The sequence below is a fragment of the Polychytrium aggregatum genome (assembly GCF_025602895.1).
Source record: "Polychytrium aggregatum strain JEL109 chromosome Unknown BJ171scaffold_73, whole genome shotgun sequence".
NCBI lineage: Eukaryota > Fungi > Chytridiomycota > Chytridiomycetes > Polychytriales > Polychytrium > Polychytrium aggregatum.
In genome coordinates, this window is record NW_026516275.1 from 68,979 (window position 1) to 91,900 (window position 22,922).

A 22,922-nucleotide genomic window follows, 5' to 3' on the forward strand; every position below is an offset into this window, starting at 1 on the left:
GATCTTGCCCGTGAGCAGATATGGCACGATCGAGGACAGTGCGGCATCGACATCAAGCGGCCCATGCCCTACACCACGGCTCAAGTGTCACTCGCCGTCGGAAGCCAATACCCGGAACTGGATCCGAGCATCGAAGACCAGGCCGACAACGTTACTGGCCCGGATGGCTCGCAGATCGGCGAGCAATTCCTGGACCGCATTGCGCGGGACTGGGTTGATGAAAAGCCTTGGGTCGGGCACTGGCTGACACCCAGTGTCGATGCCTGGAGCGATGTTGAGAACGAATAAAGCCAGGCGGGCTGCCTTCCTCCCTTGGATGGACGCATGGTCATAGGGAGGTATTGCTGATTCTCACCACACATCGGACGAAGTAGGTTTGAGAGACTCACAATGGAGAGTGTATTGGCATACTTTCAATTTAGTTCACCCCCGACCCATGCATGTTCATGAGGAAGATGGGTGCGGCAGCCCAATCTGGTGTGGTATCAGCAGCAGGGCTCTGTGCGCGATCGATCTGGATATCAAAGTTCAGAGACCGAAATTCCCCAGTGCTTGGGCCAGTACGACTCCCTCAGATCTATCTGTACTGCATGTACGAGTGCTGGTTGCAGTATGTATCGCTGTAAGGATAGTCGACGGCCAAGCGGCACATGCGGCACTTGGGGAAACTGGGATCGTGATGCTCGCAATAGGGGCTGTCCTCTCTATAGATCTTTTTGAGGCATCCTCGGTTCTTGTAGGCAATCCAGTGCGAGCAAAAAGGACGGTTGGGGTCGTGGACAGTGCAGTAAGGGGTGTGCGACTGTCTCGGGCCTCGGCATGGACTGCCCTCGAGAGTCCGTGCGACGCATCGGGGGAACTCTGGATCATGGGCTCGGCAGTAGGCTCCATCGCGGCTCGTCACGAGCGAGAGACAGGGACGTCCGTTCACGGTCAAGGAGCGGCATGATGATCGTGGAGACGTGGTGGCTATCGATGATTATACGGATCAGTCAGGGAGACGATCGTATACAGTTAGTATGGGGCGCTTCGGAACGATGTTCGACCACCAACGACAGCAACGGCGGATGCACGGCTGATCAAAGCCGGGTGAGTCGATCGAACACTTACTCGGCGATCGTGGGGACTGAGGGGACTGCTGGGCCATAGTCCACTGGTTGCGGCGGGCGATTTGGCTTGTCGGAGTCGATGGGGCTGACACAATGGCCATTCTCAGGAGGCTAGGAGAGGCAGCAAGACTGTCGTCCGAGTCCGAACCAGAGTCTGAAATCGACTCCGAGTTCGAGTGGGAGTGACGACTGGAGGTCGAGGAAGGGCTGTAAGGCGTGGTGGCAGCGCCATAGGAGCGCCGAGGAGGTGTCGAGGGAGACGCCTTTGAATTGGGAGTGCGGCTCTGGCTCTGGCTCTGGCTCTGGCTCTGACTCGGGACGAGGGTGCTGGCACCGGGACCGGGACCGGGACCGGGGCTGGTGGGAGCGCTGTGGGTGATGGTGATGGTGATGGTGCTGGTGCTGGTGCTGGTGCTGGTGCCGGCGCGCGGAGAGGCAAGACCTATAGCATTAAGCTTATCGATGATTTCATCGACAGAGCTCGCCGAGAGCAAAGTGGGCTGGGAAGAGGAGCGGTTGGTGAGCACGGGAACATCGGCGTCATCTTGGGGAACAGAGGTCGGGACTTGGTCGCTCTGGGTGGCCGAATCAGGCGAGCTTTCGTCGGGCACGGCGGGCACATCAGGGACGTCGGGGACGTCGGGGACGTCAGATACGGCATCGGGCTCCTGAGATGCTGTGGGGGCGGAGGGAACGAGGGACTGGGTGTCCTCAGAGGCGGGCTCTTGGAGATCCAAAGTATCGGTGTTCGGGACGGTCTGGCCCTCGGGCTCGTTCTCAATGGGGGGCTCAGAGCTCTCCTCGTGCTCGTCCGACGGAGCGAGGAGGTCAGTCTTGGACGACGGCACGGTAGGCTCGGCGGCTTGGGTCGAGGAGTCGGGGACAGGGCTTGCGCTGGAAGGAGTCATGTTGGGCGAGTGCTCGATTGCAGGAAGACTATCGGCTGAGGGCGGATTTGTTGGATTGGACTGGATTTGGTGGGCAGCTCCTGCTTTTATGGCCCCCGACTCGCCGTTTGTATGGAGGCACCCAGCCCGACGAACCCGTGCGGATACCCAACGAGCCCTTGCGGATACCCAGCGATGCCTCCTGGCCCGACCGGCGGGCCCGTCATTCAGCAAGGGGGAGGGACACCGCGCCACTGAGAACTGTGCTGCATCGCCTCATCGGATAGTGGGCAAGGGGAATGTCAAATTTGCTGCGGCGCGCTGGCCGCGTCGGAGGCGGTGCGGGAGAGGGGGAGGCGCCATCCACCCCTGTCGCACCACTGATGTTGAACTCTCCAACTGGTGCGCGATTGCGTGCAGGATCCGGGTGTTGTGGCTATGGCGACGATGGCCCCATGGGTATCTTGCTCGCGTCACTCGGCGGGCGCCGCATTTGCGGGTGGCCCACGACACAGCGTTGAGGAGAACATATATTGGGCCAGACGGCACAGCGAGCCCGTTTCGAACCGGGATATATGATTTTTCTCTTTGCCCTGCGCCTTTCTCCCTCATCCCAGGCATGTCTTCTTTCTCTGAGCGCCGAGTACCGGGGCAGTAGCCAGCCTCCCCCCCCCCAGCGGCCATCCCGCCGAACTATTGCCGCTTGACCTTCTCCATCTTCTTGCCAAGCCCAAACCGCCAGGTGATAAAGATTTCCATGATCCAGGTTGGGAGCAGGGTCAGGAACCAGAAGATCCAGCTCATCTGCCCAATCCAGATGGTGCTTGGGACCTTTTTGCGGAGCAGCCGCCCAGCCAGCCGGATGGCAAAGAGGGCAGGGTCGCTACCGTTGGAGTGGGTCGAGGGTCGTTTGTTGATTTGCTCCTTCAGGATTCCATAGAGGGAGCCGCCTCGGGGCGAGGCGGGAAAGCCCTGGTTGAATTGCTCCATTCGTTTGCTGGTATTCTGGCCGATCGAAAGAGCACCCACCCGTCGCCCGCCATCACACTGTTCAGCAGCGGCAATATCTGTGGCGAGCAGATACAAGAGTGGGCAAAAGGTTTTGCCTGGCTCAGCAGATACAGCCTCTTACCAGCGAGATGTTGGTTTTGACGGCCCCAGCGGCCACCAAGATCACATCGATGCCAAAGGGATGCAGCTCCATCCGTCTGGTAGCACAGCCATCCACGACAGCGTCCCGCGGCAGGAAACAGCCAAGCAGCAGCAACAGAGGGTTGGCATCTGGCGAGCCCCTCCACCAACCCCCACGAGCACATCCTTGCGGCAGCGACTTACAGGGCGGACGTGATTGCGTGGACGGCTGCCTTGCTTGCGCAGTACACTCCCGTCCTAATAATCGACCCGGCCTCAGCGGACAGAGCCATCGATAGTCCCAGGAATTGCTGTGGGGAGTCGCAGCTGCAGTGGTGCGCTCGAAGGCTCGGCCCCACTTACCACGGAATGGGAATAAACCCCACCATGCTTCCAATATTGACGATTCTCCCCGTTTGTCTTGAGGCCATATGCGGCACCACCTGTTGCGAAAGCAACGGCATACGCACCCGTCGAAGAAGAAGAATGGCTCAGCGCTCACGTCAGACGCCACAAGCCATCTGTGACATCCACTTCCCGCTGCGAGCTGCTCCTCTCTCATCCGGAGCTCGCTGTCTGATATCCTTACCTCCTGGATGGTGTTAACCAGGCCAAAGACGTTTGTTTCGAAGGTGTCCCGCATCCCATTGACATCGACCTCGACCACCGGCCCCGAGAATGACACGCCGGCGTTATTGATCTGAGAACGAGGCGCAAATTGTGTGAGCGGAGACCATCTTTAGCCGAGTCCCTTGGCCGATTCCGATAAAGTCAATCTGCCCCACGATCGACTGGGCCTCGGTACTTGAGCATGCGGCCCTCCGGTGAGTCGAATCGCTCTCCACGGAAACCCCTGCCCGCTTCGCTTGCGTCGATGCTGTCGCTTTCGCTATCGCCGTCCTTGCCCTCACCAGCATGTCAATCTTGCCAACGCGTTGGACGATTGCTGTGATGGCCCGCTTGACACTCTCCCGATCAGTGATCTCCATGATGACCACCGTGACGTTCGGGTCGTCCAGCGACACCAGGTCCACGGCGGCATCTGCTCGTCGCACGGTCGCAAAGACCCGGCACCCCATCGTCGAGAACGCCTTGACGAGGGCATGGCCGATGCCTCCCGTCGTGCATCCAGTGATGACAATGACCGGAGCTAAACTGCTAGCCCCGGTGCTCTGCTGTGGCGACGACGCTCCGGGCTGGCCGCTGCCGTGGCCTCCGTTGCTCTTATCGGCCGGTGGGCTCGGGCAGGACGGCGGCGTGAGCGGCGGCGATTTGTCCGTGGCGTGGTCCTGCGGGCTCGATCCGCTGCGGGTGCTGTTGAAGTGGCTCATTTGGAGCTCGAGTGCATCCAGGGTCGGACGGCTGGCTGGCTGGCTGCTTGGCTGTTTGGCTGGCTGATTAGGTGGTGAGTCGAATTTGAAGGTATGGCGATGGTAAGCCGTTTGCAACGAGATTGGCCCAGCGCTGCTTGAGGCAAATCAGCGAATCAACATGGGCGGGGAAGGATCCAGCGGGAGTCGTCTGTGCCGTTTTTTGGCGGGCTTTGTCGATGCGGAATGGTGCTTGGCGGCCGTCGCGGGCGACCGCCTCAGGGGTCGATGTGGCGCTCCATGGGGATGAGTCTGCGAGATACGAAGCTTCATGAGCCCAAGCAATGTGCCCAAGCGACGCAAGATCCCGGAATCGAGCCGCGGGAGGTTCCAGTTGCTCACCGGTGGCATTGTATGCAGCACTTTGCTCCGTCAAGAACCGGGCCAGCTCGTCGAATAGATGTGGGTGCTATACACTTGCAACACCCAGAACCAAAGTGAAAGCTGCGGATATTCCGCCGTCCGCGACAGCTTTTCTCCTTTCCTCAGACTCCAAGGCGCACCCAGCAACTCGTCGGATGGTTTTCGCCGCAAACTGCGATATTCGAGCGACGGATCTGATCGAAAGCACGGTGCTATTGCGAGAGCGCACGATTAGCTGGCTCAACTGCCATGACCCGGCGCTCGGTCAAGTCACTCGTCTTTCCATCCCGCGACATCAGCGGCTCGATTGATCGCAATCCAGGATGTGTATAAGCACAGCGGCTCCCCCAACAACGATATCCACAGAGCCAGTCGCTTGCGCTCTGTCAGGCAATCTCTATATCTGCTTCGCCATCGCGGCGTCTCCCCAGGATATGAGCTGCCCGTCCACCGAGGTCGAGACCATGGAATGCATCTTTGGGTGGTATGCCACGCACAGCACAGTTCTTGGATGGTCGCTGAGTGTCTGCAGAACGTTGCCTTCGACGAGATCCCAGATGAAAATCTTGCCGTCCTCGCTGCCGCTGATGCAGTAAGCGTCGTTGTTGCTGAGGGTCGAGGTGAGGCGGTAGACGGTGTTTTTGTGCGAGCGATAGCTGTCAAGGATGCGAACATCATGAGCAGGATGGAAGGTGTGAGTCGTGTGAGTCGTGTGAGTCTGGATATGAACGTGCTTGAATCGGCCAGGCACCTCGTCTCGCACTCGGCTTTGTTCCAGCAGCAAGTCAAGTCGGAAAGACAAGTGAACGCACTCGCAAAGTAACCCGCCGTTGTCCTTGTCAAAGAGGCGAACAGTTTCGTCCAGGCTGCTGACGAGTAGACAGGCCTTATCGTTCGAAAACCGTGCTGACGTGACCGGATCTGAACAGAAGTTTGGGCGGCAGAAAGTCAGCGCGATGTCCAGGCTATGGAATCAAACACCAAAGCCCCAGGCGAATGGAATACAGAGCACCGCAAAACAACCATGCTGCCATCAGCGGTGTAGTCATGGATATGTGAACTGAGTGAAAATGCTCCTCTCGACTGAGCGCTTACGTCCAACGTCGTCCGTCGTAAGTTGACCCATGCGGATATCGTAGAGCCGCACTTTTCCATCGACAGACCTGTATCGGGAAGAGCGTCAGTGATCAGCGGCGGTCTGGGCCCAGTAGCCATCAAAAGTCAGCCCCTTGGCCGTCACCATCTGGCTGCCGTTGGTGACAAGAAACTCACCCAACAAGTATCTCCGTGCCGGCAACATCGACCGAAGTTACGTCGTCCTTGGCCCCCTCTAGCTGTTGGATCGGAAAACGGCCATGGGATCTATCCGCCAATGAAGCAGATCGGGCGAATGGTTGCCCCGGCTTCAGCCCAGATATCGACTGTGTAGTGGCTGCGGCCAATACCCGTGCCGATCCTCCCATTACCTCATCGATGCAGAACCTGCTCAGAGTCGCTGGATTGATGTCCGCAGACACGCCGCACACCGGACCTACCTGGTGTCCCAGATCCTGACGGTTGCGTCGTAGGATCCCGAAACGATAACCGAGTTATCGTTGTTGAAACAGACGGCGTTAATACGGTGTGTGTGGCCGACGTATTTCCGGATGATGTTTCCGGTCGGGATATCCCATAGGAAAACGGTCTTGTCCATACCGCCGGAAGTGAACTTGAGGTCGTCGGATGAGCTGCATGCCGATCCCCGATCGAGCAAGACCATTCCATATTGCGGCAACGAAACAGTGTCAGCGAAAGCTGGCCTTACAAGATCTTGGTTGATGCCATCCAGCTGTAGCCAGGAGCAACTCGGACGGACTCGACACCAAGACGATCTGGGGGCGCCGTGAGCAATGAACCAACTTGCCATCGGCTTGCCTCTCCTCCTCCAACCGAGATCGCTATTCCAGAACCGTGGCAATCGGACTTACATGGCAACATCCAGGACTTCGTATCCATGTCCCTTGAAGGTTTTGATGCAGAGTCCGGTGAGTGGATTCCACAGCTTGACGAGGCGGTCGGCAGAGCCAGTCATGCAATAGGATCCATCGGAATTGTAGCACACCGTCTGAATCTGGGCAGTGTGTGCAGGGATCTTTTGGATGGGTTTGGTGGGGAAGGACATGGCGACGGCTCCGGGACTGGCGAGTGCGAGGATGTCTGAAGCTCGAGAGGGAGATGAGGAGTCGGGCCAGCGCTCCAAACGAAGGCCGATGCTGTCTCGGATGCGGCTGTCGATGCGAGTCTCGGAAGCGATCGCTGGATCGGCTCGGGATGCAGTTTGGCGGCTGAGGGGGCGACCCCGGAGCAAATGCGAATCGGGTTGATCTCGGCGTTGGCCCGATCGAGCCGGATGATTGACGGCAGTCGAGACGAGGTTGATGGCAGTCGAGACGAGGTCGATGCTGGCCGAGCAAACGGATCGCGCCCTTTCTGCCCGTCTGGCCCTGGACGCTCCACACAGCTCACAGCACTCGCCATTGTCGAAGATCGCCGACAGCAAATGTTGATCCCATATCGGCCTGCGTCGATCCAGATTTGTGCCACCGGCAGGCCGTCGGATTCGCCATGATTCAGCCCTTTGGCGGTCTTGCACGGTCGAGGCGAGGCGAGCCCACTCCCGCGCTCGGTGTCGTCGATGCGATTTCGTCGTGGCTCGCCCTCCCGTCCTGCAAGTTCGTCTCCATCGTCCACCCCCATCTGCGTCGAGCAGCAAGCGCATCCGAGCCGAAACCGAGTGAAGACACATCTCCGAGATGAAGTTGGCTGCAGCGCTGATTGCATTGATATCCGTCGCCGGTTCCGTCCGTTCACTTGGTATGTGCACAGGAGCGGGCCAAGAGATACTGGAGCGCGCTCTGGCTGCAAGACGGCGCTCGGATCGCCGATGAAGCAACCGAGAGTGTCTGCTGGGCGATGCGATAGCGGCTGTGGGATGCACCAAACGAAAGCATCTCGCAACGACAGCACCGGCTCGCCGCGCGGTCTTGATAAATATCTATGGGCTGTCGCGCTTGTGCACTTGGAGTGCGGCATGTTCGATATCGCGGTGCTGGTTCTCGCGAACATGCCATGCAAATCCCCTGTCCAAGCATTCTCCAGCCCACCCGATCGCGGCGCTGGCTTCCCAGCTTCTCTTACTAAACGGCATTCCAACTTCACGCTGCGGGCACGTCCTGTTCTGTTTGCATCTCATTCCATCGGCTCCGGTAGCTGTTCCTATCAAGGAGCTGGTCGGCGACGTTCGGCCACAAGGCCTCCTCAATGAAGCCGATCTCAACCTGAGTCTCAAGGAAATCACCAAGAAGCTCGAGTCAGGCGACTCCCAGGTCGCGAAATCCAACGCCATGGCCGAAAAGGCGGCTTACCCCGATGACGAACCTGTCGTGATGCTCGAGAAGCGCCCCCAGAAGCAAAACAGGGTGCCCCGAAAGAAGCAGCGTGGCAAGAAAAACATGATCGAGGAAAAAATGAAGTCGGGCCGAGTCGCCGACCCGGCCGAGAAGCCCAGCAAGGTCAAAGGCAACGGCTCGGGCGATGGCATTGAAAGACTCAAGAAGACGCCCAAGAAGAAGCAAGGCGATCCCGAGGCGAGGCTTACTCCCGAGCAACGCGAGAAGGAACAGTACTGGCGGCTCATGAACTCCAAGGCCGAAAAGCCCGAAGACACCATCGAGCATGACGCGGACCCGCTGCTTCAAGCGCAGGTCATCATCAAGGGCAAGCCCGAGAGCGAGACCATCAGCAAGAATGATGTTCTCTACGACGTGCTTGGCTCGGATCAAGATCCCAGCCCACTGGCCAAGAGCAAGCCCTTCCTCGATGTGTCTGCAGAGGCTCCAGCAAGACAAAATGACCAAGACATGCCCTCCGACAGCATCGAGGAGGCTTCGGTTATTAAAATCACAGACGAAGGCAAGGTCGAGACAGGCAAAATGGCCTCCCAGCGGTGAGTACCTGCCTGTCGGCGATGCGAAGGCTGGCCGTGTGTGGTGAGTTGAAGGTACTTTGTAGGCGTTCGCATGAGTGACTGTCTGCATGAACGGGAATTCGGCTGCTAACGTGTTTGCCGATCGATTCAGAATGGCCGAGGATAAGCCGGACCCTGCGTGAGTGCCATGATGATTGGTGGTCGGCGTTGGAGGTGACGCACAATCAGAACAATTTCCCGAGCATGAAGCCGCTCGCCCCGACTCTCTGATGCTACTCAGTCCGGCCGTATGCTCACGGCGGCTGACCCTCCGCGATGGCCGTCACATGAACATCGTTCCGGTGCCAAATAGCGCTGGCCACTCTACTATGCTTTGCTTTTCGTTGTGTTGATTTGCTGTTTTCTTTCAATTGACTACTCCCCCCCATAATCCTTTTGGAGCAGCGATGCAGTCGATAGAGTCACGTTTGAAGTCGCCGCCGGTGTTTTATCCGAGCCTCTTGCTGACAAATCTGCCGTTGTCGAGGGTGGCCTCGAGGGGCCAACCCGTCTCGAAGATGACCTGAGCCCCGACCTGGAAAGCAGCAAAAACGCGCCCATCAGCCAAGAAATCGAGTATTACTCGGTCTCCGATGCCTCGGGCTTGACCGACGACAACCATACTTACGAGAACACCCAGCCGGAGACTTGGACCAGAAAAGACGAGCCCCTCGGCACTGCTGCGGAGGCGTCCGATCGAACTGATCATCTCGCCATCTCTGCAGAGGAGTTTGATGCGTCCCGAGACAGAGAGTTTGTCGGACTCCTCAATGCCCCGGGTGGCATCCACGACGAGGAATACCGCGATTTCAACGAGCGCTTCATGATTGAAGTATATACCTGAGGCGAGGGGGGAAGTGCAGCATGATGCGACCCATTGGCATCGGCTCGCTTCCGGTGGAGCGCGACAGGCATAGATATGGCCTCCGGGCGAGCATATTCGAATCGTTGACACTTGAGATAAATGGTGCATATTTCGAGCTGGGTGGGCTTTGTTTTAGCTGTTGGGGGCGTTGCTCCCAATGGCACTCCAAATGAAGGAAACGATGGAAAGTTGCAATCCAAATCACAGTCTCGAGATACAAGGGGCATTCGGCCATCTGGACAGCGCGGCGGATGGGCGTGTGCAGGATCATGGATAGCGATTTGCGGGGAACTCGAGAGCGACTTTTGGTTTACTGCGTGTCGAATAGACAATTAGACACACCATTCCTCTCGAACGAACGCAGGTCGTTGTTGGACCGTTGCACACTCGGTCGGGAACAACGGAGCCGGCCAAATCATTCCCGAGCCCATGACGGACGACATCCAGCCAGTCGGCTGATCGACATCGCTCAGCCCACACAAGCCATCCATATTATCCGCGTGGTGGACAGTGTTGTCACCCGCCGAGCAGCGCCACGTTCTATTTTTATCCCCTTCAGGTTTCACCTGTGTCAACTCTACCACCTCCTCGTCTCACCCAGCCATCGCCCGCAACCCGCTCAGTCGTCGCCGCTTCTCATCGTTCTCGATCCCTCAGCAGTAGTCGTCACTCCCACGCCGCGCCAATGTCTGATAGACTGTTCGCCCGATCCACCAGGGATCGCCCGGCCTGGTACATTTCGCCCAGCGACATCACCAATCTCGCAGCCAGCCCCATCGGTCGGGGCGGCTTTGGTGAGGTCCTGACAGGAACGTACTTTGGGTCCAAGGTGGCCATCAAGCGACTCCTGGGCAGCTACAACAATCGCGAGCTCGCCGAGTACAACCACGAAATCGATATCTGGAAGCATCTCTCCCACCCCAACATCTTGCCTCTCCTTGGTGCCTGTGACAAAGATGATGACGACAGCCAAGTATCTCCCTTCATGGTGTCGCCTTTCATGGCCAATGGCACCCTCCGCAAATATGTCTCCGACAACACCGTCACTGTGGAGGACAAGCTTCGCTTGCTCTACCAAGTTGCATCTGGTCTGGCGTACTTGCACGGCCGCCGCATCGTCCATGGTGACCTCAAGGCTGCAAATGTCCTTCTGGACAATTCGTTCAATGCCGTCGTCGCCGACTTTGGCTTGTCCAGCACCAAACACACCTCTGCTTCCTTCAACCGGACAAGAATCCATCGCCCCGATGGCGGGACCGAGGGCTACATGGCGCCCGAGATGTTTGACGAGGACGACCCCAGTGGTTCTTCTCTAAAGACCGATGTCTATTCGTTTGCCATCACGATGTACGAGGTCCTCAATGACTCAAAGCCGGTTTGGGTCACTGCCAATGGCCAGGCAATGAAGCCTGCCCAAATCTTGTCTCAGATATTCCAGAATAAGCGCCCCAAGCGACTCGATGGAGTTCCGGACGACATTTGGCTCCTCATTGAGAGTTGCTGGGCCCAAGAGCCTGCCGACCGCCCCTCGTTTTCTGAAATCCTTGCTGTCCTTGAGCCCTACAGCTCGCCAAGCCTGGGTCCAGTTCTGAACTCGGGAATCGCATCGACTGCCGCGCCGTCAGCTGGATCTGAGTCCCATTCGCCGCTTGATGGGCTTGATTCGCATCCCATGATATCAAGACTTGTCCTTCGCCGTGCTCGCATGGGCAACGATGACGCATGCATCGAGATTGCCCGCACCATCACCGACGGCAAGCTAGCATCCGATCCCATCTGGAAGAAGGCATCTGCCATCATCCAGTCCGTCTTTGAAAGCAAGGATGTCAACACCTGTGTCGAGGTCGTGCGCAAGGTCACCCGGGATAGACCACCGTCCGACCCTTTCTGGGCCCAGATCGCCGATATGTTTCAGCTGATCACCAAAGACATGTGCCCCGACGCACGCAACGAGCTCTTTCGCAGAATCACCGATGGCCGCCCTCCGGTAGACTCAATGTGGTTCGCTGCGTCCTCGGTTGTGAACCAGATATCTGATGAGATGAGTGCCGAAACCTGCCTGGCCCTCGCAACTACCCTCACCGACGGTGTGGATGCAACGGATCCAGTCTGGTCCAAAGCGGCGCTGTATTTCCAGGCCGCCGCCAACCACGAGAACCTCGAGGCGTACTTCTACCTGGGCTGGATGCATTTTATCGGCCTCGGTGTTCCGCAAAAGGACGTCGATGCGCTCGACTACTGGCAGGAAGTCAGCACCAAGTCCACCAACACAATGCACAAACCCATCGCCACCCACATGCTGGGTTGGATGCACTACCTGGGTCGGGGCACCCAACGAGACGAGCCAAAGGGCGTCAAGCTCATCCGAAGCAACAAATCGGACGAGTTCCCACTCGGAGAAGAGAACAGCTTGGCCGCCTATGGGCTTACTTGCTCCGAGGAGTTGGCCGCCTGCAAGTTTTTTGAGCTGTGCCGGCTGGGATCCGATCAAGAGTGGCTCTGCAGGCATCTCATGGCCGTGTGTTTGGTCCAAGGGTTTGGTACAGGAAAGGACCAGAAGAAGGCCGCAGGAATCTTTGCCCAGCTCGCTGCCCAGAATCATGGCGACAGCCAGCATTGGCTGGGAACGTGCCATCTCTGCGGCTGGGGAGCACCCAAGGACGAGTCAAAGTCCTTCCAGTGGTACAGTAGTTCCGCCAGCCAGGACAACTCGTATGGACACTATCGTCTCGGCGGATGCTATTTCCGCGGATGGGGAGTTGCTCAAAGTCAAACCATGGCCCTCAAGTCGTTCCGCAAGTCGGTCGAACATGGAAATCGCTACGGCCAGTATCAGATAGGCTTCTGCCACCAATTTGGCATCGCCGCTTCAAAGAACATTGGCACCGCCATTTTCTGGTACCGCAAATCTGCTCAACAGGGAAACGACTATGCCGTCAAAAGGCTCGAAAAGCTTGGAAAGTAGCGTGCCCCCGCCCTGTCGTCACCGCTGTCCGAAAGCGGATCCCAGGAGCAAATGCACGGCCGAAAGATGGATGCGAGCAAGGGCTGAGGGTATCGGTATTCAGGAGTGCCGTCGCTGCCATGTGAAACAATACACGATTGGCTCCGTTTGAATGGGCATTGTAGACGCCTCGTCGTCTCCGATACCGCAAGAGGTGTGGCAGCTGGATCCTCCATATTCCCGTAGCGAAACCAGCGGCGGTCATCCGCCGTGCTGCAGCCGACGGCGGTGCCGACCGTTCTGGATGGGAGGAGCACATCCCGGGTGCCATCCGGCTGAGTCATGCTGACGGCGCGCACCGTATATGACGAGCCCCACCGCACTCGGCGCCCGTCTTCCCATATCTCATCCTTCACCCCAGAACTTGATCCACCCTCCCTGCACGTAAGCGCCGCGTATCTATCCATGGCCGACAAACGACGAAAGATTCTGATCGCCCTCGGTAAGCGCACGCCCATCGTCGTTCTTCGCCCCCTCCCCAGCTGGTGCGGAGTTTGAGAGCGAGAGCACCCTCCTGTGCCGCCCAAGCCGTTTGCGAGGATCTTGCAGCGACCAGGGTCTTCGACCGATACGATCGACCAGTTTCGTTAGCAGACGGGCCCGCTGTGCTGACACTCTTTCTCGACCCCGCAGACGACTCCGAGTCGGCGCGTTATGCCCTCGCCTGGTCGATGGAGAACGTCATTGACTCGACCCGCGACCATGTCGTCCTGCTGTCTGTGGGAATCTTCCACGATCGCTGGAACGAGCTCTTTGTCGCGGCGATGGGCCCGGCCTATACTCAAGGTAAGCCTGTGGGTTTTGGATCTGTTCCGACGAGCTACGATTCTGGCAACGACCCGGCGAGGCAGGACAGGCCCTGAGGACCACCGTTCGCTCTGCACCGGCCTCCCTCTGATGCGTGCCTATGTCGACCATGCAGAAAACCGAGAGCAGCTGGAGATGCAGGCCGAGGACTTTTCAAGAAAGATCCTCAATGATGCCACCAAAGTCATCCAGGAACACGCTTCAAATCTCAACGACGGAGCGAGTGTAAGCAGCGCTTCATCGGATATATCGATAGGGGAGGCTCATATCGATCGTGGAAATGAAAGCTCGAGGCAGCGTTGCTGATAGTGCACCTCGCTTGCAAACAACCAGATCTCGCACGAAATCTTTGCCCTGAAAGGCGGCGATCCTCGCGACGTCATTGTCGACTTTTGCCACAACATGAATGCAGATATGCTCATTGTCGGAAGCCGCGGCATGAGCAATCTTGGCCGGTGAGTCCCCAGCCGCTTTGAGCGGTTCGACCTTGGCGCTGAGTGGCGGTTGTTGCAGCCGTTACTGACCCGAACATGCCCATGATTCCGCAGGGCCCTGGTCGGCTCGGTGAGCGAATATCTGGTGCACCACGCTCCGTGCCCTGTCCTCGTCGTCCGTCCAAGCGGCCAAGCCTGATGCAGCCGGCGGGCGCATGACTGCATGGTCTGCCAAAGCGACGCCACGGAGTTCAAACAGACGGCCGCCAGTGGGTGCGGGGTTTTGGCCTTGCACTTGGTTCTGATGATCGAATACATCGGGTATTTGAAACGCAGAGCTTGGTCTGGGGAGCGGCGGTGTGACAGCAGCCTTCATGGACACGGATCGATCCAGCCAATCCAGCCAATCCAGCCATCCAGCCAATCCAGCCAGCCAATCCAAATCCGTCCGCTTGTGTCGCACAGGCGGTCTGGCTCGTTCTTTCTTCTTCGTCGGGCGAGCCAATCGCCGCGCGTCCGCAGAACAACGCCGCGGGTCTCCTTGCTGGATCTCCCGTCCCCGCCGATGCGCCGGTCCCTTGCAGGTGGCGCTTGTGTCTCCGCAGCGGCCGCGCTTGCCGCTCGCGTGGCAGGCACTGTTTGTTTGCTTGTCGGCGCCGTTGTCGTGTGCGCTGTGTTGTTGCTCTCTGTGCCTCTGTGTGCGTGGGGGACGAGCGGGCGGACACGCGTCCCAGAGCGGCATTGTGCGACACCGCCCGCGTCACCTCTGTCTCACAATTCCGCGTCTGTCCCACCACCCCTGGCCCCGGCCCCTTGCCTGGCCCTCCACCCACGCCCGTCTCCCGATCCGGCCCCTGATCGGCTCGGTATATAAGCGCCTCCCTCGCCCCTCCTCCTCCTCTTATTCCATCACTTTCCAGACCAAACGTCTCTGCCATCTCGCCGTCGGCGTCCGTCTCAGGCTTCCCGCTCTCCCGCTCGCTCGTCTGTCCTCCGTCGCCATGCACTCCCGTCTCTTCCTGCTCCTGGCCATTGTCGTGCTCGTCCTCGTTGCCCACTCTGCCGAGGCCAGCCAGCGCAAGGCCAAGAAAACCACCAAGAAGACCACCACCACAAAGCCCACCAAGCCCACCAAGGCTCCTGCTCCTCCCCCGCCTCCTCCCAGCGGCGGCAAGAGCCTGGCCTATGCCACCTACCACATGTACACGAGCAGCGAGGTGTGTTTCCCTTCTTTATGCTTCTCTGCTCTTTGCGGATGGCGCCTTGCAGCCCAGGTCTATTCGATCGTCCGCGTCGCACGGACAATGTCTCTGCCTCGTGGGCTCAGCCGGCATGCAACTGACCCTGATTGTCCCTTCCGACCTGCCCATTCCTGCGACACAGAGCCTCTCGACTGTTGCCTGCAGCGACGGATCCAACGGCCTCATGACCCGCTGGGGGTACTCCAACCTCAGCCCAATGTGGCCCTATGTCATGGCCTTCAACGGCGCCGGCTGGAACAGCCCCAGCTGCGGCACCTGCATCGAGCTCACCGACACCATCACCGGCAACACCATCCACGCCACCGTCATCGACCAGTGCGGCCCTCCCCCCAGCGGATACAGCGCCCACTTTGACATTGCCCCTCCTGCCCACCAGGAGCTCTTTGGCGCCTCAGCCAGTGTCAGCAAGGGCTTTGGCAGTGCCACCTACCGCACCGTCTCCTCGTCCAACTGCCGTGGCAACCGTGGATAATCGATCTCCTCCCTTTTCATGCCGCCCTTTGGCCCGCATTTCTATCCTGCCCATCTCTTTCGTCCAACGAACCACCGCCCGTCGCGGGTGGGTGCTCAAGTCTGCATTTCCAACAACCCCATCCTAGCCGCTCGCCACGCCCATCCACCGCCGCATTTCGCACACACTCCTGAATCTAATCTGTCTTCAGTAGAGAAAATGGCGCCTCGCTCACTCCCCCCATTCGCTTTCCTTTGCTCTTCTTCGAAACCCTGACTATTGACCTCCATATCTCGACAAGCCGTTTAGGCTGAAAACACATAGAAGGCTGGTTCTTTCTACCATGATGTTCTTCTCGCGACCAATTGGTTCCAGAATACAATCGATTGCTTTGATACATCCAAATCGCTCTTTTATTTCCGTTGCTGCGTCGGCTGTGCTTCGTGATATGCGGCTCGGGTCATCCGTGGATCCCGCCAATCTGCTGCAGCAATGCAAGTCCGTGCTGATCACGCAAAGAGCTTCTTGACGTCTTTGGCCAGCACGGTCTCGTCATCCTTGGGCAGGATGCAGGCTTTCCAGTCGGCATGGTCCGGTCTGCCTATCAGGTTGGCCAGGACGGCGCTGAGACACACCAGAACACGGTTAGTATCGATGCCAGCTCCATCCATCTCGTCGAGCTCTGGCTGCCACAACGCCGAGGCCGGCCTTTCGCAATATCACAACGGTCACTGCATCGCACTGGGGCCTCACCGTGGGAAGATCAGACTGAGGGCTCGTCGGGCCCGGCGCCCCTCGTCGATGGCCTTGCGATACTCCTGGAGCCGCTCGGCCGTTGGAGCGATGATGATATGCTTCGTGTCGCCACTGGTGTCTCGGAACTCGACGTGGCAATAGGGGGACTGTGGATCGACGGGATACGCTCGGGTGTCGTGCGCAATGTTGGTGACGGTCAGGTCGTATCCGTCCCCCTCGGCCGTCTGTGAAAATGCCTGCTCAAGAGAGCCCAAGAGAGCCTTGGGGATGGGCACCAACTGCGTTGCCAACAGACATACGGGAGAGAGCGGACTCGATATCAGCAACCGTCGAACTGGAGGCAATAAGCAGCTCCATCTTCTCCAAAGTGCATTCGTCCGTCATCCAAACCATGCAGTATCCCTCCGCTGGTACCAAGGAGCTCCATCGGCGTTCCTTTCCTTCGCCCCCGAGTCGCTTACCTGTAGATGCATGTGCTGAAATCCCGAGTAGTACCCGCCAAACATCTCAAACGCGACCAGAACCTCGTCCCGCTCCTCCACTGCCTTTGCAAACTTGAGCTTGATCGCATCCATTTCATCGAGGATTCTCTGCCCAGCCTCGGCCGTGATGGTGCCGGCGCCTTCAACCGGGTTCTCACGAGCAAGCTCGGGGTCTTCGAGCAGTCGGATGTTGGGATAGTGTGCGATGGGGACGATCAACAGGTGCCCTCCCCATGGTGACAGCCCGCCTTTGGCCAGAGTGACGTAGACTTCGTCGCCGATGGACACAATCAGATGCTTCTCAAGTTTGGTATTCGACAGACAGAACCAACACTCGTGCGCTGTGTGCAAACGGATCCCACAGATGGCCATTAGTTGCTGTGTTTCCAAGGCAACATCGGTGAGCAGTCCGACTACTCCCATCACACCAGCCCCGCCCGCTGCCACGAGACATCTTTCTGCAAGGCCCCTACGTCGCTGCTCGAGATACGCCTTCTTCTCGGTTGTTTCGTTGGCCTTGGGGCAGTTGCGGATCAAATGTCCCGGCACGTTGCAGATCTTGCACAAGTAGCCCTCCGGCACGGCTGTGTTGCCTCCCGGGGCCGATTTCTGTGGGCAGTTTCGGATCCAGTGGCCCTTTTGGCTGCAGATGTTGCAGGTGTATGTGTCAGGCGGCCCCCCTGCACCAGTTCCTCCAGCCTCGCTGTTTGCTGCCTGGCGAGCGAGGACTTCGGGGCAGTTTTGGATCCAGTGGCCCTTTTGGTTGCAAGCATTGCATGTGTATGTATCGGGAGGAGGAGGGCGAGCGGCGTTGTTGCTGCCTCGGTTCGGACACTCCTTCACAAAGTGACCGGGGATGTTGCAGATCTTGCAGACATAGCCATCTGGCGGCCCATCTGAAGAACAGATGACGTCCCCCCCCCGTGTTCCCAGGATCGAAAGGCAACAACAGTGAGGAAGAGGCGGGTGGATACGGACAAGAGGTCCCACAAACGAGTCGATGAACCCGATGAGCTGCGCTTTGATGGCCTGCCGTGCGGCAACTCAAGCGATCGAGTGCACCGTACCTGGTCTCTGTCGCTTGCCTGTGTTCCAGAAAAAGCCCATATCCTCCTCGACTTCGGGGCCACGCTTGTTGGAGTTTGCAGAAAACAGCGAGGTCCTCATAAACGGCGAGTCTGTCACCCGACAGGCAGGCAAGACACTGAGCTGCTCCTCGGTCATAGCCGACATGGGCGTCACGTTGCATGCATAGAACCACTGCCGTTGGTTGCGAGGCCGGGGATACAGCATTAGTCGTGCTCATGTTGGCCAAAGCGGAGCCCAAACGGCACCAGGCACTATGGGCCCATGCATCCCATCCAGCAACTTACCCGCGCCGCCTTGGAGCCAAAGGGACCCAGGCCGATGAAGCGGGTGACATGGGTCGCTCCGTTGGTGTTGTAGTAAGGCTCGCGCTCAAAGAAGACTTCGGGCGAGGCCGAGATGATGTATCGCGGCTGGATCGCCGCCACAGCCGAAGCCAGATCCCGAGAGCCCTGGCTGCCGAGTTGACCTTCGATGCCGGCCTTGGCTGCGAGCTCGGACTGGTTCTGGATGCCAAACGGATACTCGAACGACAGCAGAATGTCGATGCCCTTGGGACCCTTGCCCGCAAGCTGCTCGCATTGCCGCGGGAGATTGCGGAGCTGGGCAGCATCCCGAGCGTCTCCTCCGACGTATGCGATGCGGATGCCCTGGGTGGTCGTGTAAACGCCGGTCGGGCCTGCCAGAGGGTGATCACCGATAATGATAAATACCGGGCCGGGACCTTGCTGCTCAGCGAAGAAACGAACGGCGATCGTGCCCCCCCCCTTCCCCTGCGCTGTGATTATGCAACAGGCGCCAGATCAAGCGCCAGCCCGTCCAACAGCGATCAAGGGCTACATCCACAGCCTCGATGGACGGGCTCCTTACCGAGGAAAAACAGGTTCTCAGCAAGATCGCCGCCAGAGCGCTCCATGGCAGCCTTGGCCTTCTCGGGAATCTTGCTGCTGCCGGACAGAACATAGGTAGAAGTTGGGACTGGCGGCGAGAGAAATTGCCGGGAGTTAGATGGCGATTCCACATCGATGGTAAATCGCAGATGCCAGGGCATGTTCGGATGCCACGATCTTGGCTCTTGGCTCTTGGCTCTTGGCTCTTGGCGCTCGCCCCCCCAAAGGGCGATCCTTGGCTGGCTCCGGAACTGTGACCCATACCTTTGAGATCTCCATCGAGCAGGCTCTGCAGCTGGTTACTTGACACCGATCCCTCTTCATCATCGGTTGGCGCAAAGAACTCGCCAACACAGAAGATCAGATCGAAGGGCCCGTTCTTGGCATGGATGGAGCTGATCTTGGAAGCAAAGGTCTTGTACTGTCCACGGACGGGACCCACGGCGAGGCTGTTGGCCGGCAGTTGGGGCAGTAAGCACACAGACAAACAACCAGGCAGCCAAGTCGATAGAATGTGCATGGAGACTGGTGATCTTGGTTCTTGAGTCTGCGTTGCATGCCAGATCCCGGCGCGACATGCAAAACGGATCTCAGCGAGGGACGAGATTCCAGGTGGACATCTCCATCGATATAAGCCGTCGCAGGGCAACGGTCTGTATATCGGTATGCCTGCACCAGCAGACAACGTACATTTTCACTGTCGTCATCTTGTTGTATTCGCGGCCGGCGATGACTCTCCCGAACGGTGCTCCTGTTGCGGGTTGCGAGGAAGGGACAGGCTCAAGGCGAAGCTCGATGCACACACGCCGATCTTTTGCTGATGCCGTGGGCTGAGGTGCTCCCGGTCTGCTGTAGTGCCGCTGTGGTGCCGCTGCGGTGCTTGCGAAGACCGTTGGTTTGGTCGCCGCCAAGATGATCGGCAAGAGCGTCCCTGGCCTCAGCACCGGTTTTGGTGGCCAGCCGTGCGCAGCAGTGACGCCTGAGTGAGTCGGTCTTGCACCAGCGACGGCTGTCGATCGGTCGGCCTGTCCTTGGACCTGCATCGCCAACCTGCTGCGTCCATCAGCAATCCCAAGCACCACCTCGATCTGTCTTCCTGCCATCCGTATCTTGCGGCTGGCTACATTTACATCTGTTGATCTATCTTGTTTGATCTTGGACTTTCCGTCTTCCCCTCCCCACATGCCCGAGAAAAAAGCCGTCGCGCCTCAATGGTGGTTTGGTAGGCTCTGTGTTTCCCAGCCCTTCCGCTCGGGAGCGGTCGACAGCCGCACATCCCGCACGAGGGGCGTGGAACTGGGCTCGTCAATGCAGGCTCAGCAGATGTGTTCTCGAGGTCCACGGCATCGTTAACTCTGGCATGTGCGCCTGTGTGCTCGCCCTCTCTCCGGACCAGGTGGCGCCGCTGCCGCAATTGCCGCTTGCTTTACTCAGTAAGTATCGGAGGCTCCACGGAGGCCAGGGGAGAACGACGACTGGCACTCGGGGTCGATGCATCTGCCAATAGAGCTCTCGGGAGATGAGCGCTTTGTCCGCGATGCATGCACATTCGCGCTGCAGACACAGCCATGGGGCCTCATTTGCTCCTGATCCTGGAGGAACCGCCTCCATTCCATTCCATCTCATCTCATCCATCCCATTCCATCCATCCCATCCCATTCCGCCCGTTTGGCGCTGCCCAGTCCCCTGGACACGATCAAGGTCCGTCTCCAGACCGTCACCGGCAACGGCAGCATTGCCACGGTGATTGTGGACTCGTTCAAGAAAGAAGGCCCGTTTGGGCTCTATGGAGGTCTCTCGGCCTCGCTCCTGCGACAGGGCACCTACTCGACGGCCCGGTTTGCCGTCTATGACGGCATCAAGCTGAAGCTCCAGCCAGATCCCAAGGGTATGGGCGTCGCGCCGGATGCTGGCTTATCGCCGCGGCTGGGTTCAAAGGATTGCTCCAGAGCAGCGGTGCTGGAGCGGGGTGGGGCCGAGCACGGCGATCGGCAATACGGCGGCTGTTGCATCGGCAATGGCAGCGTTGTCGATACGAATGTGGACGGCCTCGGGGCTGGCTTTGGATAACCGTCTTTGCTCGCACACTTGGGCCTCAGTCCCTCTGACCTACAGCGAAAACATCCTTGCCGGCATTGTCGGTGGTCTCATTGGAGGCCTCTGCGGCACTCCGGCCGACTTGGTCAATGTGCGTATGCAAAATGACGGCAAGCTCCCCGTCGAGAAGCGCCGTGGCTACAAGAATGCCTTCCACGGCTTGTACCGAATCGCCAAGGAGGAGGGCCCGGTAGCGCTCTTCCGTGGCATGGGGCCGAATCTGTACCGATCCATGGCCATGACGGCGAGTCAGGTCGGAAGTAAGTCCTTGTCGCTCTGGCGAGATATCTGGCCACTGCTTGATACTGTGGCGGTCAGAGGACAGCTTGGAGACTTTGGCTGTGCTGTGCTCTCCCAGACCGCAAGAGTGCGAGAGGCTCTAACCAGCCCACCCTCGTTCCAGGCTACGACATCTTCAAGAACGAGCTCCTGTCCACCGGCTATTTTGTCGACAACATATACACGCACTTCACGGCCAGTCTCTTGGCTGGCTTGGTGGCCACGACGGTCTGCTCGCCGTTTGATGTCGTCAAGACTCGGATGATGGCCTCGTCCACTGGAGCGAACAAGGTGAGGGAGGGAGGGGGATTCGGACGGTGCCTGTTGTGGTCTCTCTTCTTCATGTTGGCTCCGAAATGTGTGCGCAGAGCCCCCCGACTAATATTCGCGCACCACCATCTCGATGCTGTTCCTGCTCCCGGGGCCATCTACTCGCGACTGGCTGACCTGTCAAAGGGAATGATGGGCGTCACCATGCACATTTTTAGAACGGAGGGCCCGCTGGCCTTCCTCAAGGGCTGGATTCCATCGGTGAGTCCCGCATGCTCAAGACAGCAGCTCGCTTGGGCACAGTCCAGGACGGTGCTCATGCACAGTCTCGCCGTGTGCCTCCAGAGTCTGGGTGAGAAACAACGGCGATTGCCAAGGTTGATCGCTTAGCACATCACTCACTTTGACCCGCTCGGTCCTTCGCTCTCTTGCCGAATACTCCCTCCCTCCCGGGCCGCAGTATACCCGACTCGGTCCCCACACCATCCTTACGTTCCTGGCGTATGAGAAAATCAAGGAGGTTTACTCGCACCTCGCTGCCTAATTGCCGCCAGAGCCCGCCCAGTCCACGTATACTCTGGGCCGACTGGAGATGACTCTTGCCCACGATTTCGCATGGACCCTCACCCCCCCCCGCTCTGTTCTCTTGCGGTTGCATTGCACCGACTCACTCAACATGCAAGATAGATATCTCTGCACCTCGTTCTTCGCGCCAAAAGCCCCACCACCCCTCGCCCCGCTTTGCGAGAGACGGTGCGAGGGACGTGGGCCAAAACCGTCGCTCGTCTCTGTGGGCCACACTCTGAGACAAGCAGACTCGAAGCTATTGGGCCAGCGGTTTATTACAAGCACGGAGGAAGTTGGGTGGATGGGTGGTTATGAATATTTTCGAGTGGGAAGCAACGGCTTGGAGGAGAACAGGCCCGGAGAAAAGGATCAAAGATAGGGAGAAGCCAGAGAGAACAGCCAACGACCGCACACGAGGCAAACTGCCACAGCATGCAGCCGGCGCGCGGACGAAGGAGTCTCGGGTGCAAAGGGTTTCAGAGGAAAACATGGAACACATACACATCACAAAAAACTGCAACACACACAGCCGAGATCGGCAAGTATCGACATGAGGAGGAGTTGACCTCAGAAGCAGCCGCCAACCAGCCAGCGAGGATAGCCCGATTCACGCGGCCCAGAGAGGACGAACGCAGCTACTGCTGGGGCTTCTCGAACTTTTGGTTGACGGCGTAGAGCTTGATGTTCCGGTCCTGGGTAACGGCGAGGAAGGGGAAGCTGCGGGACAGCAACGGCAACGAGAGACATGCAAGTCAGTCAGCCCTCGTCGGAGAATGAAGTGCGGAGAGAAAGGTCCGAAGGTCTGA